This window comes from Amphibalanus amphitrite, unplaced genomic scaffold, assembly GCF_019059575.1.
Source record: "Amphibalanus amphitrite isolate SeventyFive unplaced genomic scaffold, NRLGWU_Aamphi_draft 000054F_arrow, whole genome shotgun sequence".
NCBI lineage: Eukaryota > Metazoa > Arthropoda > Thecostraca > Balanomorpha > Balanidae > Amphibalanus > Amphibalanus amphitrite.
Window position 1 is genome coordinate 874,064 of NW_024881550.1, and position 13,330 is coordinate 887,393.

At 46.3% G+C, this 13,330-nt stretch overlaps 1 long non-coding RNA gene across 1 annotated transcript; it reads left to right on the plus strand.

Moving 5' to 3' along the window:
• The first annotated feature begins 1,364 nt into the window (after nucleotides 1-1,364).
• Nucleotides 1,365-6,094, plus strand: LOC122378046. The gene is made up of 3 exons (XR_006255966.1): nucleotides 1,365-1,430; nucleotides 1,974-2,150; nucleotides 5,785-6,094. It is a non-coding gene; the product is annotated as an uncharacterized LOC122378046 (long non-coding RNA).
• The last annotated feature ends 7,236 nt before the right edge of the window (nucleotides 6,095-13,330 follow it).

The following is a 13,330-nucleotide window of genomic DNA, read 5'->3' on the forward strand; positions in this document are numbered from 1 at the left end:
TTGGGGCGTGGTAGCATCCCGGTATCCCAGAAAATTTTTGTGGGGCGGGGCGGTGCCGGTAGCAGCCCATTGGGAAAACTTTGCAACTCTAAATTCAAAACTAACTTGAATTTAGTGATCAGCACCCCGCAAAACCCTATAACAGCTTCACTTTACGAACCTCTAACAGGTCCCGATTCCCCGACTTTTGAGCTATATTGACCTGTCAACCAATGACCTAGGACCTTAAAATTGGGTATCATCGGCCTCCTCTCGTCACGGGCAACACGCTCTTTTTCCGCGAAGCTCTAGCTCGATCAGGGCAGGCCCATGTCACTCCACTTTTGATGACATAATAGGGGGGCCTCAGGACAATTAATGGCGCGGTGCGCCACAATCGCTTCCAACCTACTTGCCAACAGCTGCCATTTTTGAAAACATTATTTTGAAATAAAGTTTCAAATAATAAAAATATTGCAATAAAGTTGTAACTTATACCATATCTAAGAACTTACTGAAAAATGATTTATTCATAGTAAAAATATAAGCTCGATGCGTTTTTACGTTGCTTTCCTGCTGCTGCAGAGAGTTTTTAAATCGTCCATATCTTCAAAACCGGCCATTTCTTAGCATATTGCTCCTCTTTTTTGTCGCTGGAAAATTAGTTGGGCTTTCCATTGACATCAACGGTTGAGCGGTATGTGTAGAGTGCCATCAATAATCTTCAAATGAAGTTAGTCATTTTTACATGGCAAAGGAATGGAGTACCCCTTGCGAGCATCAGGGGTGACGTCACTCAGGATCTGTCTCTGATTGGTCGGCGGGGGAGTGACTGTACCTTCTATAGATGGCCTTGGATCAGGGGCTGAACGGCAAAGCGGTCCAACGGACCCTCCTTCCCCCTTTACGATAGACGCTGGCAAAACACCAATATGGGCGAGGGTGAAAATACAGCTGCTGTCATAAAAATTCAGATTGAATCAAAGGTCAGGCTTGCCAAATTTCAGCTCTCGCAGCTATCAACAAAAATAAACATGTGGAGGCGGCACCCGCCTCCCCCATCTCCTCTCGGCCACTGCCAGCGAGGTTTTAAGCGCATCATACACGTCACAAAGCATCATATTAAGAGGACACGCCCCAGCAGTCATATGCACTGAACACAAACTTATTACCCACGCTAGTGTATCGGCACCATAGCACATGGTCGAGACTGTCGTCAACCACGGACTCGCACTCGACCAACCCTCTGAGCCCGTTGACTGCGGGTGACCTTGACATGTTGTGCTGGGCTGTGCCCACACGGGGCACGTGCTGACCGGCTGACCGTCTGTGACGTCAGAGGTCAGCGGGGTCACGGTGGCGGGCGGCCGGGTCGAGTGTGGAAAATACAGAACGCGAACCGCAGCACGAGCGAGTGGACGGCGAGAGCCAGGTCACACCCGCTGTACGGGGTAAGAGATCAGCTCAGTGTCGCCAATGGCGTACTAATGTATGCAAGTCGGCTAGTGATTCCTTACCAGATGAGGATGCAAATGCTGAGTAGATTGCATGACGATGGACATTTGGGCCTATCAAAATGTCGTGACAGGGCTAGAAGTTCAATCTGGTGGCCCAGCATTAGCACAGATTTGAAAGAGTATCTGAAGTGTTGTCAGTTCTGTCAGATTCACTCACCTGTCCAAAGGAAAGAGCCGTTGATACCAACGCCAGCGCCTGAAAAACCGTGGTCACACATAGCGACCGATATTTGTCAGCACGCTTCGCACAGCTACTTGGTCACCGTTGACATTTTCAGTCGATTTCTTGAGGTTCAACAACTGGGAAACATCACCAGCGGTAGCGTTATAGAGAAAATGAAGTGTCTTTTTGCCAGATATGGCATTCCTGATCTAGTAACTTCAGATGGGGGAAGACAATTCGTCTCACAAGAGTTCAAGGAGTTTGCCACTGCATACGGGTTCAGTCACCGCGTAACTGATCCTTACTGCCCTCAGGCAAATGGAGCAGCTGAGAAAGCAGTGCAGCAGGCAAAATGGTGCCTGAAGCAGCGTGACCCACATCTCGCACTGATGGCCTACAGGACTACTCCAGTCGAGCCCACGGGTCTGGCACCGGCGCAGCTCCTGATGGGGCGCACGCTGCAAACTCGTCTCCCGAGCCCGCCGAGTCCGGTAAGGGATATTTGGCGGGTGGCAAACAGGCGGGACATTGAAGCCAAAAGGCGAATGAAGAGAAAATTTGATAAATGTCACGGTGCTAAGCCTCTTGTTGAGCTGGACAGGGGTGAGCGTGTGCGTGTTCGGACCAGCAATGATAGTGACTGGGGCGTTCTCGGACGCGTAGTTGATCGGAGACCGGGAGGAAGGAGCTCAGTCCCACGCACAAGGGGGAAAAGCTCAAAAAATTGAGCGCTCAAAAAATTGAGCGGGCCCCATTATGAAGGAATAGGCGAAACGATGGTATTTTACAATGCCGTTAGCGTCACACTACGGCAAATATCGTATCCAAATAAGGTATCAATGGCAAGAGAGAGAGCAACAAGGTTTCTTCTCGAACACTCGCCGTGATAATTCATATCGGTGTTTTTGGAAAGAAAATGCCCTAAAGACGCTCAACTTTTTGAGCGCCACTTGTCGTTCGGGACCGCGATACTCAATAAATTGAGCGCCGCAACAGACGACAGTCAGCTGGCGCTCAAAAAATTGAGTGCCGGCCAGCATCTACACTCAATTTTTTGAGCGTTCTCCGTGACAGGTGTAGCCGGTACTGGCTGCCATTTTTGATGTTATGTTCGTTGAAATACGTTAAACTGAGTTGAAACAGAAAGTTGAATGCTACGTGGTACCTAAACTTTTCACAAACCCATGGCATCATGTCACATTTTCCGCTAGTAGTTTTATCGGTCGCCTTTCGGATTCGGCACACCTCAAATAATTATACAGGGCTTGAATAATCCGTATGAATACTGTATTGATATTCTCTGACTGTACTGGGAGAAGGGAATACGTGAATACAGAAAGATATCCACCCACACTTAAATATTGGAGAATTATAGCAGGAAAAACTGTATTGCCACGGTTACAACTTACAAGGCTATCGGCCGCAAACAAACAAAAATACTATACAATGTGGGTTAGATTCACAAACATCATCAAGTGTGGAACACAGAGACGAGCAAAACAACATCACATTATCGCATGCCAGCCCGACCACATTGGAACCGGGTGACCTGCGACCGGAACCTGCGTCTTTCCAGCATACATCACAAAAGCAGGAGGCAGTGTCGTACTGCTTTGATCCAAAATATGCCATATAACAAATGATATAAACGACCTAAGCTCGGACTAAGCTAATCATTATCAAATCCTTAACATGTAAAGGACGAATGGAAACATCGAGTCTCAGACCAGCAGTAGCAACCATCACAGTAGCAACATCACAAAGAACACGCGGCATTTTCAGACAGCCGTTTTGTTATCGGGCTACAGGCGGCGACGGCGTGGTTGCAGACCAGCTGCGAGGTAGCGGCGTGCGGGCAAAAGGCGCGGGCACACCTCCATGTGGCCGTGCGGACAGTGCGCGGTCGGCGTCGCATAGTGGGCGGCATCGGGCTGTCCCGGGGCCGTCGAAGCCGCACAGGTTGTCGGCGCATGTGGGCGCGCGCGGTCACCACGGCCAGCTGCTCACCGCCAGCACAGACTGCGCAGCGTCGCCGCTCCGCCGGCCAGAACACGCAGACAACCCTTCTTGCAGTCGCACAACACGTCGCCAAACTCATTCACCTGCTCCACCATGTTGTTGATGTCACCTAGTCGTTCAAGTTGTGGCTCGTGCCGTCGAGCATGACCTGCCCGATCGGACACGGGTCAGCGGCTTCTGCTCCAGCGAAGTCTTCATCTTGGTGACGTCTTGCTGATCTCCACAAAGGCTGAGCAGATGACCTTACCCACAGGGACGGCCGACGTCCTCGCCAGCGACCGCTTGGTTGTGCAGACCTGCCAGAAAAAGAAAAGCTGTTTGGTGATCTCAAACGATTTTTTTCTTTATGCAGTGGAACAAAATGAAAAATATGTCGTACAACAGGAACTAAAAAAAGATGCAGCCTAGGTCGTCTAAGAAATGGGTGCAACATTGATAAAATTATTCATTGAATGAATTCTGCAAATACTTTTGATAAAATGTGTGGTGATCATAAGGAGACCACTTTACTATAAAATTGCTCAGGATTCCCTATCTGGACCTGTCAAAAAATCCTGACTGCACACCAACAATGAGCATAAAATCCGAAACCTCTACCAGGTACCTAGGGACAATTAAATTCTGATTCAGGAAAATATTTCACATCATACAAATAAAAAACCTTTACTATATTGAAACTGAAAATGTGATGCCGATCCAGTGACCTAAGGGTCTCAAAGTATAATAATGAATTAATCTATTACAAATTTGGTGGTGACTGCCGACCGGCGTCTGGCGGCCTAGACCTTCAGGCTTAAAAGTGGCCTTCCTTTTCCGTTGACTTCGATCCTCCAGATGGAAATGATATAAAGGATCATTTTTATCTTATTTAATATGAGCCAGTCAGCAAAGTGGCTATCCTGTTTCAGCATTCACACACACAATAGTTGACTGTCAGTCTGTCATGCTGTCAGTGTTGTGAAGTAACGAAGGAGTTGAGTTTTGTTGATTATAAATTGTGATGTTATGTAAAGGACTGGAAAATGAATGTGAAAACTATGGAAACATATTGGCAGAGTATTGCCACTTACTATCAGGACATATGGATAGAGAATACAATCAAATTAATAAGAAATGCCAAATATCAAGGTATTCAATCACTGATAGCAGTGGACTATCACACGTTTTAATGTCAATTATATGAAAGTTAAGACTGAAACTACCTTTTACCTCATCATACCTAATGAAAAATTGTGTGAAGAAAACATTCACAGCCTCTTTGAAGCACTTAGACCACTATAAAACAAAAATTTTCACGTAAATATGTTGTGTCTCCTTCCTTTAAAACATCATATCGGATGGCGCCACTTTCGTCGACAGTTACTTATGTGCACGCAAATCGAGGAAAACGTGAATTGATTGACGTTTACGTGTTTCCAAATTTAAAATCACAGCATATTCAAACTTTTCTGTGTACCTTTTAACATTTAAGTATAACTAAAACGATAAAAACTTACCTTCAACACAAGGACGACGACAACCACGCGACCGGAGACGTCGCGACGAAATAAACAAACGGCGCCGCCAAATGAAAAATATTCTCCGATATGGGTAATGTGAAATTGAGTCGCAATCATTTTGGGGTAGTATGAAAAATGCTCTTTCCAACAGAACCCTAGTAAAAAACGTGAATGGACAAAAAATAACTTTTATTTCGACATAAATATTGGCCTGTTTTTAGGTCATCCTGGTATGCCGTAAGATTTCGACCTATAAAATGGTGTTCCCCCAATCGTTGAAGCTTGAGCAGTGAAAAATATGAAAGCCTAATCTGTTTTGCATCATTAGTGATTCTCCTAGGGTGTTGCCATTTCTCCCTAGGTGTTGCGAGTTGCTTTTGCAAAACGTGTTCCTGAAACGGCTCAATTTTTTGAGCCCTCAGCATTACGCCTATGGGAGCCTCTGACGTCACACGCTCAATATTTTGAGCGCTCAATAATTTGAGCTTTTCCCCCTTGTGCGTGGGACTGAGCTATGTGATCGCCACTGACAACGGTTTGTACGTCCGGAATCGACGCCACCTGGCGAGCGCGCCAACATCGCTAACGCATCTTTCCCGTCCCGTAGATGGTCACACAGCCGGAGGCCCGCAGTCGGAGGATCTGGACAGAGGGGATCGGTGGACCAGCCAGGGGGCGGCCGCATCACAGCCAGGCGACTCACTGAGCAGACAACGGCAGCAGACCGGCGAGGGCGCAGCTGGGCTGCAACCAGACGCGTCACTCCCGCCCGCTTTGACCCAGCCTCCCGCGTCTCCAAAGAAGACCCGGAGTGGGAGGATCTATTGACGGACTGGGTGGAGCGCTCGCTGGGATGAGTCGCTACTTTGTCTCTCCGCAATGATTCAATGCAGGAATTCGTGAGTGTCTTGCTGTGTCGTTATTTTCCCTGTTCTCATTGCTTGTTTATACTGTTGTTGTTGTTTTTTTGAAGGGGGAGATGTGCTGGGCTGTGCCCACACGGGGCACGTGCTGACCGGCTGACCGTCTGTGACGTCAGAGGTCATCGGGGTCACGGTGGCGGGCGGCCGGGTCGAGTGTGGAAAATACAGAACGCGAACCGCAGCACGCGCGTGTGGACGTGGAGCCGGGACGCAGAGGGCACACATGTCAAGCCTGATCGGCGACCGGCCGCTGTCGTGCGGTCGTAACACACGGAGGGGAGGGAGACACAAAGCTCTACGTTATAGCTGACCTCTGACCTTTCCCTGCGCCCTGGTCACTGACCCCGCTCCATGTCGCTGGGCCGGGCTGATATCGGTGGCACATGGAGTGGGAAGGAGGATAGGATTTCTGGGGATTTGAGTCTCCCAGAGAATAGGTTTCTTAGGAAAAGGAGGTCGTACTGGATTCTGCGAGAGGAGAGGGCAGGGATGCCAAAATGATGTAGGAGTGACTGATAGGACAGTGGCGGGCAAGGACGTGCAATGTGATGGTTAACCCGGCACCGCCTGGGCTATTTCCGTACCCACGACAGCCTGGGGGGGGGGGTCGGATCCGACCCCCCCCCCCCTGTTATCTCGAGAACCAATGGTCGTACCGAGCCCCGCGAGGCGGCGTTCGAAAGGTCTCTACGAGACCTTCCCAAAGCACTCTTAAGATTTTAAGATTGAGGTCAACTTTCGGGTCAAGGTCAGGTCAAAGGTCAAATTCAGGGGTTGTGCATGAATCGGCTTACGGACAGCGGAATCGATAGCTGCTGCTCGAAACTCACCAAAAATGACCTCAAAGGCCTAGTGAAGGTACCATGTGCGTATAGGGGTCATACTAAGCACGGGTCAAGGTCAGGTCAGGTCACGGTTTTCACTTTCTGCTACATGGGCGTGCGACACATGTTTTATGGCTTATTTTTCACGCCGAATCCGATGGTAATGGTTATATGTGACCCCAAGTCACTGTGCTGGTGATAAGTGTGCATTGCGTTAGGCGGCACGGGCGGACATCGATAGCAGCGCCTCTATCGGTCACTAGGGAAAGCTGGGCTGTAGGCGACGAAATACCGGCTGAGTTGTCACAAGTTAAATAGGTTTATAGACATCCGTCTTGTGAAAAAGTTGAACTTTTGCCTTCAATATTTCTACAGGCAATTTTAGAAGTGCCTTCACATAGATTACAAAACCGTTTAAATTATTTTATTCACTTCAAGCCTTCCCTATTGTTCTTGATGATGCGGGAACTATTTCTAATTAGTGTTTCTAGCTTAGTAAAAGAACATATTGTGCAAACGATGAAAAAAGCATAAATGGAAGATTTTAAATGCAATTTTCTGTAACAAATAATGGTAAATTATCTACACAGCAAGGAAAAAATGCATGCTAACTGATAATTTAAAGTTCTTGGGACCAGTTGGTTTCTTCTTTTCTTATGTCGCCCCAATGGCCGCGAATACACTTGTGATAACGCCTATCGGAAACTTGAAAGCATAAAAAATCGTGTATACTATACATAACTAAACGAGGGCTAAGAAAAAAAGTCATTTTTTTAACTTTTTATTTTTGACATAAAAATGCACTTTTCTAGACGAGCTTTGTCCCAGGAATCTAGTGGTGCCATTTGTTTTTACATGCGATGTTCAGAAGTGCCTCTAATTCACGAAAATGCTGATGACGTCACCATGCCCTATGCATGTTGGAGCTATTTTTTACAATTTGGGGGGTCAAAAATCAAGAAAGAAAGTTGAAATTTGGGGCATCTAGTGTTCTAATAGAGCTCTACAACATATATTCCTTTTTTTTTGGAAATTCCCAAAATTTTGGATTTTATTAGCTGTTTTCCAAAAAATATAGTTTTTTGAATTTTTAGGGGTGAAAAACGCATTTTATGGAAAATCCGAGATAGCCATTTTAAAGAACTCGTTGAGCTGCATCTTTTCATGTCCTTAATTTGCAATTTGCGTCAAACCCTGATTTTTGGCGATTTTTTAAACATTTACCACTTTTTGACTAAAAACGCCATGTAGTTACATCACTAAAATCGATATATCTCAATTTTTTTGGAAATTTGTTCTTAAAAATTGCACAGGAGACGTCAAATTGATGGGGGAGAAGGTATGCCAAGTTTCAAGTAGATAGCGAAAGTGGTTCATGAGTTATTCAAGAAAAACGGAGGGGGGGTCGGATCCCACCCCCCCCCCACCCCAGGCGGTCGCGGGCCACATGAGAAATTTGTGCTGCACGCGACCAACCCGCCCAGTGTGGGATTTGGCCGCCCCCGCCCAAATCACGCAGCTGTATTCCAGAATCGATCTGACAGTGGCAAAGTATGTGACAAGCAGTGTTCTCTCGTTAAATTTAGCTCCACGTGTCCCTGTCTGAAAAAAATCGCATTAACCCGCGCCCTGCTGGGGGGTGTTTGAACACCCCCCCCCCTTGTGGTTTTTCGCGAATATCTCAAAAAATGGCGGCGCGGAGCGCCACCGTTTTTGGTACACCTTATTGTACATCAATTCTACACATGTTGTGAAAATTTCAGACCAAGGTCATTCAAGGTCAGGTCACCAGGTCACTTGAAGTGACCTCACCTCATAAAAAGTTTCAATGTCTGTCATAGCTACACCGAATGACCGATCGCTTTGAAACTTTCAGCGATTGCTAAGAGCAATAGCATGTACAAAATGTATATCTCAGAATTTTGATATCGATGACCTAAGGTCAGGTCAATTTTGCGACCTCCCCATTATAAGTCAATGGGAGAAAATTGAAATGCGCCTCTTTTGGACAAAAGACATTATAAACACTCCCAAACACCGAATTACAAGTGGTTTAGACACACTGGACATGAAAATGGTGTCCATGACCCTTGTTTATGCCCTGAGGTCATCTTAGGTCACGAATGGTATCTAACAGTTTTTCGCAAATAACTTTTGATAGAGGCATGCTAGAGCGATGAAAACGCCTTAGATGTGTTCAGCTCGACGATACGGATCGACTGATATGCAACATGACCCTTTCCGGTCAGGTCATGACCTTGACCTGGGGTCAAACTTTCAATTTGACCTTTCAAGGTCAACTTATAGTTCATTCGGTGCGTCTTGACAAGAGGAACACAATGCCGGTAAAAGTAAGCTCGTACAAGGCTTGGGTCAAAAGCTATTGCAGAAAAACTGTTTCCGAAAAAATCGGCTATTTTTGCAATTTTTGCCCCCTTCAGGCAAAACCGTTGACGTTAGGTCAAATCTGAGAGAATTACTCAGAAAGGGCTTTAATAGGGCTATCGAATGCGTTTTTCCGCGGCGCTGTAGCTCTATTGGTTCTCGAGTTATGCGTTGGCTTCTTTGAAATTTTCGACATTCGACAAAGTGATTTCGTCATTATTTTTGACGCTCTTTCTAACGCCGCCTTCCGCGTATCGCTACGTGGCCCAGGAGCCGAGTTACAAGGGGGGGGTGTTCAAACCCCCCCCCAGCAGGGCGTGGAAATCCAGGACCCCCAGCCGGGCGCGGGTTAACAGACCCAAAGCCCTATTGGCATGGTTTACAATCCGGGACACGTTTTCTGCGAAATTGAGTTTTTGGTCAATAAGGACGCCAAGGTCACGCATCTCGTCTACAGCTTCAAGTGGAATACCGTCTATGTGATATGTAGTCTGGACGGGGGCGCGCCGCAGAGTTACAGTGAGCGTCTTGCATTTAACGGGGTTAAGAGTCAGACCCCACCTGGCGGACCAGCACCGCAGGCGGTCCAGGTCCCGCTGCGGCGCCAGGCCGTCGTGCGGGGAGGAGATTTTGCGAAATAATTTAGCACCATCTGCGTAAAAAAAAGGTCGTTAATAAAAAGTGAAAACAGAATTGGTGCAACTAAGGATCCTTCAGGGGCTCCAAATCAGTCGGGGAAATATTGTGGTAAAATCTGCCATTTTTAGCAGTCTGCTATTTTAAACAGAAATCTGCTAAAAATGGGTACGGTAAAAAGTAAGTGGCATAAAACTGGTCAAACATCCATCTTTGACTCCAAAAGCCACTATTTTGCATGCAAAATCAATACTAAAAATCTCAAAGGTTCAGATGAACCAAGCACTTGCCTGAAAACTTTAAAGAACAAGGCTAAAAATCTAGCTGATTCAGGAAGCCTCAAATCTAATCAGGGATGCTATTTTTGGCAGATGCAGCTGCTAAAAATAGCAGTAACAACCTCTACGTATCTCACCCGACACCCAAGCTGAAACATGGTTTTGGGTGTGGTTTTGGGACGCTGCGGCCTTTATTGAATCTGAACTTTCTCTCGGGCGAGACCAGCTCCACCCAACCACTCCCCTTTCTTGACAGCATAGTTGTGGGTTGCCGCAACATCATAGTTGACGAGGGTTGGGTGGAGGACCTCCCCGTCGAGGTCTGAACCCTAAGAACCCTAAAATCTTCTGACAAAGTAATCTGCTATATAGTGTTTCAAATTATCTCAAGCATTACAGGAAACAGGGGTCGAAAATGTATCGAACATACGACCCAGCGGTTGTTGCAAATCAGGTCTGTTTCGGGGGTGCAAATGTATCAAAGTGGATAGATAGTAGTCCAGCTGTATGCGAGACGAGGCCCAGCGTGTCCGCCCGCGACGCACGTCGACGCGCCACTGTGTCGGGTGAGACTAAATGCTTACTTCGAAATCTAAGCTGCGTTGCGGCATTGGTGGTTATGTGCGGCGTGTATGCCGCATGATTAGTAAGCGGCGACCACTAAATTAAAGACTCAAACGCTCCGACCGGTTTTCAATAAATAACACTGCATACCAAAAATGCCAACCGCTCTCGTCATAAGATATTTAGCTTTAAATAACTAGGTAATCTACATCATCATTTTGAACCAAATTAATACTTTCAACTTAAAGGGACTATCCCACCTTTAACATGGGGTTTAAGTTGAGATAGCCAAGTTTGCGGCGAGGTTCAGAAACCACTATCTATCTTGGTTGCAACCCCCGCGGCCTCTTGGCGTTGAAGAAATTCGTCCCCTTCATTTGAAAATGGGCCTTGTGCACTCATTCATTCCTTTGTTGGCTCCAAACAGTCTTTCGATTGTCTGGAAATCGTATGCTAAATCCCGTACCTGTATGCGACTGGTGCATATAAAGGCCGATATAAGAATTTGAATAGGCTTTGGCATGCGATTTCCTGGCTACCCAAAAAGTCTGTTTCAGTCTTGCTATCAAAACATGACCTCGCCGGCACAGGGGGGGGGGGTTGATGCAACCCCCCTAAGGTTTTTTCGCGAATAGCTCGCTTAACCCGCGCGGGGCTGGGGGGGTAAATTTTACCCCCCCTCGCGAATTATTGCGATATCTCAAAAACGGCGGCGCGCAGCGCCGCCAAACTTTCAGTACCTTTTCTTACATCAATTTGACACGTTCCCTGAAAATTTGAGCGAAATCCGTCGGAAAATTTTTGAGAAATTGACGTTTTAGTGACGTCATGTTCGTCATTTTCGCCTCAAAAACGGCAAAAGTTCAAACGCCGCTAACATCTTCATTTTTAAAGGAATCAAGACGTAACAAAAAAGGTTATACGTAATTTTACTTTGTCTATCAAATGGCTATCTCGGTTTTTTGAAAATTTTGGATTTTGGCCTAAATTTTTTCAAAAAACTTACTTTTTTGGGAAAATCATTATAAAATCCAGAATTTTGAGTCTATCGAAAAAAACCGGAATATATGTCAGAGAAGTGGTCTATGTGCACCTACATACCAAATTTCAGAAGAATCGGTTCAAAAATGTGGGAGTTATTCAAAATTTTATGACGTCACGACACACAAAATTTTTGAAAAATGACTTTTTTGGAAGTTCTAGACCTCGTACGGAAACAAAAATAGCACCATTCGATTCGCCGTGAAAAACTGCATCAGATAGACACCTTTTTAGGCCTTAACAACCAACTTCAAAATTTGACCTCACTTGACCTGACCTTGACCTGACCTCGACCTGAAATTCATCCAGAGGTGGTCCATATCACTTATTGAGTGTGCCTATTGAATTCTATGAGTAAAATGACCCATAAAACATGTGTCGCACATGCCCTTTTCTATATTTTGTTTTTTGGTGACCTGACCTGACCTGACCTGACCTTGACCTTGACCTCTGAATGATATTGTATGCAACGAATATTGTCTTGGTAGCCTAAGAACACGTTTTGGGCGATCAGTCTCAGTCCATGACTCCATTCTTCGGCAACTACGGTGCAAGGCCGATACTGTAGAAACTTGCAATTTGTACCCTTGACCTGACCTTGACCTTGACCTCAAACTTTAAATTAAGTACATGTTTTTAGTAGTTCGTGATGAGAGCTTTCGATTGGCGTTTGAATTTTCCAAATCGGACCGTTAGTTCGGGAGATAACAGGGGGGGTAAAATTTACCCCCCCCCAGCCCCGCGCGTTCGGCTGGAGACCCCAGCCCCGCGCGGGTTAAAAAGCGGCTGATCGCGACGAAACTTCCAGTACCCTCGCATTGATCAATTTAACACCCACCCTGAAAATTTCATGAACCTGACCCAAATGACCTTTGACCTGTGACCTACTTTCCGAGACCATGTTTGGCCGGAATCGCGATTCGGCGTATATGTCGGCTCGCATTAGCCGCGCGTTTGCAAGCTTTTCGTGGTTTCAAACGTTCAAACATGTGATTTGATGTTGCTCCCATGCATAAGGGTGGATGTCAAGGTCACCTGAAGGTCAGGTCAGGTCATTGACCTTTGGTGACCTCGGTTCACTTTTTCGAGTTTTACATGTTTTTAGGCTAGTTTTTAGAGCTGATTTCGAGTTTAGCAACCATTTGAACATTTACGAAGTAGTTTTGGTGCATTCGTAACATGTTACGAAGCTGCAGAAGTGGTTGACACGTATTACGAATACCCATCACGACCCCTACCGGTTGACCTGACCTGACCTGACCCGATGCTGGTCTAAATGCTTAAAGACATCATCTCCGATCAAAACTAACTCGATATTCGTGATCAGCACCCCGGAAAACCCCATGGCAGCCACACTACGACGTTCTAACAGGTCCCAATTTTCCCGCCTTTTGGGTCATTGACCTGGCCTGGAAGGTCAACCGATGACCTAGGACCTTAAAATTGGGTATCATCGGCTTCCTCTCGTCACGGGCAACACGCTCGTCTTTTTTCCGCGAAGC